The following is a 3,517-nucleotide window of genomic DNA, read 5'->3' as shown; positions in this document are numbered from 1 at the left end:
AATAATAATGCAATATTGTTGTTAATAAGTACATGTTCTCTTGGCCCTGCTCTCTTCACTCAGCATCATTCCATGCTTCTATAGAGTTGGACCATTCATGGTTTTCCATAGTATTCCATAATATGTATATGCCATAATTTGTTTAGATTTTCCTTAAATGATGAATATACCTTCAATTTCCAATTCTTTGCCATGGCAAAAAGAACTGCTATATTTTGGAACATATGGTACTTTCCACATTTTTTTATGCTTTCTTCTGGATATAGATATAGTGTTGGAATGACTGGGTCAAAGGATATCATCAGTTTTATTGATCTTTGGGCATAGTCCATATTGCTCTCCAGAATGGTTGGATTAATTCTCAACTCCACCAACAAGCTTCAATGTTCCAATCCTGTAACAATCTCTCCAATAATGATCGTTTTCCCCTTTTTCTCATTTCAGCCAAGTTGATAGGTGTAAGTAGCTCATGTTTGTTTTAATTTACATTTTCTCTAATCAGTAATAATTTGGAGCATTTTTTCATATGATTATATATAGCTTTAATTTCTTCGTTTGAAAACTGCTTGTTCCTTTGACCATTTGTCAATTGGGGAATGACTTGTAACCTTATAAATTTAATTCAATTCTCTATATATTTTAGAAATGGGGCGGCCAGGTGGCACAGTGGATAGAGTACCCGCCCTGAAATCAGGAGTACCTGAGTTCAAATCCTGCCTCAGACACTTAATAATTACCTAGCTGTGTGGCCTTGGGCAAGCCAATTAACCCCATTTGCCTTGTAAAAACCTAAAAAAAAAAAAAAAAGAAAAAAAAGAAATGAGACCTTTATCAGAATCTTTAGCTATGAAAATTGTTTCCCAGCTTTCTGTTTTCCTTCTAATCTTGGCAGCATTGATTTTATTGGTGCAAACATTTTTTGAATTTAATATAATGAAAATCAACTATTTTGTAATTTATAATTTCTTTTGTAATTTATATATTTCTTGCTTTGTCATAAATTTCTTCCCTTTCCATAAATCTGACTCATAGAATATTTCTTGATCTATTGGTTACCAGTTTAGCTCTTTATGTCTAATCTCATTTGTACCCATTTTGACTTTATTTTGGTACAAGGTATGCCTAGTGTTTGCCATACTATTTTCCAGTTTCCCCAGCAATTTTTGTCAAATAGTGAGTTCTTATCCCAGAAACTATTGTCTTTGTATTTGTTAAACAGTAGATTACTGTAATCATTTACTACTGTTTCATTTGAACCTATTCTAATCCTCTGATCCATTATTTTATTTCTTTTTTTAAAATTTTCATTTATTTCCTTTTTGAAATTTGAGTTTTATAGCCCTTTATTAGCAACTAAAATAGAAGGTATCAGTTGTACAACGGGTAGTAGTCGACTACACTAGACAGTTATTATATTCTAAGACAGATCATTTATAAATGCAATGTTCATTGTTTAAGAGCTTCCACTCTTTGTTTGCTTGTTTACAATTTGTAAAACTATTCTGAAAGTTGAATATATATGCACAGGTCTGCAAGGAGTGAAAATTTAGAATATGATAAATGCTATACATGTTGTATTTGAAGGACCATCTGCCACCATAACTTTATATACATCATCACTTTTTTTAAATCGTAAAATATTTTGATGCCAATCTTCCTTCCCTCCATTGTCCTAAACAGGAAGGCATTTTATAAGGAGTTGAAATTAAGGAAGGATTACATAGAATAGAAAACAAGAGAAGAAAGTTCTATTAATTTGGGGGTTTCAGTATCCCGAAAGTCCAGGAACTGTATCTTTGTAAGGTCTAGGCTGGCATCCCATTTAGAGAATGAGTATGTGCACCCTGAGAAGTCAGAGCTTCAGTGCTCCAGCTGCATAATAACTCACTGAACTGTCCTGCCAGTTTCTACATTGGCTCAACGGGGCATAATTCATAAATGAAAAGCTCATATATATTCCATTCTTCTGGAGCTCTGTGATACCATTTAGTAAGACCTCAATGGGATGTCTTCCACATATTGTGTTAGGATATTTCTTCAAGTAATTGCTAAAAGATACAGGGTCTGTTCTGTAATACTCATGCCCGTTGTATATATAGATGTTCAATGGATCTATAACTCTCCCCTGGGATGCATTATAGTAACTATAACAGAAACTTTGACCCCAATGGCAGAAATCAGAAGAAACCACAAAGAGATTACTAGGATCCGCTATTTACTGAAGAGTTTTCCCCATTCCTGTTTTGACTCACTCAGACCTCTAACCAATATAGGAATAATGGTAAACTCAGCCTTATGGCTTTCCATGGCTTTAGCAGTATAAGGCAAATGCATTTCAATACTGTGTTCATCTTCATCTGTCTGCAATGACATGAGCTCAGACATTCCTGTCTTCCATAGTTCTCCATAAATCTTTTGATCAGTGCAAAGGAGGAAGGGGGAAGAGGAGGGGGGAAGGGGAAAGGGAAGGGGGAGAAGGAAATGGAAGCAGCAGTGACCCGGTCCGGGATCACCGTGCACACGGATGGCTGCCAGAAGAAGGGGTCCGCAGCATACCCAGATCGCGGCAGAGTCCTGGAGCTAGCCCCCCGGAGTCACTGCTTCTTCCTCAAATAGGGCAGAGCAGGCAGCCCAGCCCCCCTAACACCACTCACACCGCCCACCACCACCATTACTCTATTTCTTAACCAGTACCTGGAAGTTTTGAGACTGCTGCTTTATAGTATAGTTTTAGCTCTGGTAGAGATAGACGAACTTCCTTTACATTTTTTCCCTCAGTTCCCTCACTATTCTTGACCTTTTGTTACACCAGATGAATTTTGTTGCTATTTTTTTCTAGCTCGGTAACATAGTTATTTGGAAGTTTAAATGGTAGGACACTGAAAAAAGTAATTTAATTTGGGTATAATTGACATTTTTATTATATTAGCTCTACCTAATCATGAACAATTGACATGTTTCCAATTGTTTAGATTTGTATGAAAAGTACTCTGTAATTGTGTCCATACAGTTTCTGACTTCGGGAGAGGTAGATTCCCAAATATGTAATATTGTCTGCAATTACTTTATTTTTTTCTTATCCATTAGAGAATTTTATTTGTGTGTGTGTATATATATATATATATATATATATATATATATATATATATATATATATTATACCCTTATAAAAAAGAATCCCAGGGTTTTATTTTTTGTCCTGGGTGTTTTGTTCTCCTTCCTCATGATCCATGATGCCAGCTGAGGTTGTAAGCATAAATGAACCCAAATTGATGGGATGGTAGCAGTTTATTCTGCCACTTTTCCAGATCTTCAAATTGGATATCAAATCTGGGACTGATTACACCACACTTGTTTAATCTGTTGGTGAGGATCACAACAATTTTTCCTGCTCTGTGATCTTCAGTGATGATCAATGAATTTAAATTCGCCAATGTGACCATACTTCATCATCACAGTTAAGAACCAGATGATTACTTTAGAGCACGGCCTAATGAGAACCTGACATTTTCTTCGC

General features: G+C 35.7%; 1 pseudogene; it reads right to left on the bottom strand.

The window, feature by feature from the left end:
- Nucleotides 1-1,852: 1,852 nt before the first annotated feature.
- LOC141522725 (protein MEMO1-like) lies at nucleotides 1,853-2,672 on the bottom strand (annotated as a pseudogene).
- Nucleotides 2,673-3,517: the final 845 nt, after the last annotated feature.

The sequence above is a fragment of the Macrotis lagotis genome, chromosome 4 (assembly GCF_037893015.1).
Source record: "Macrotis lagotis isolate mMagLag1 chromosome 4, bilby.v1.9.chrom.fasta, whole genome shotgun sequence".
NCBI classification, from domain to species: domain Eukaryota; kingdom Metazoa; phylum Chordata; class Mammalia; order Peramelemorphia; family Peramelidae; genus Macrotis; species Macrotis lagotis.
Note: the sequence above shows the minus strand (reverse complement) of the source record. Positions and strands in the feature narration are given on the sequence as shown.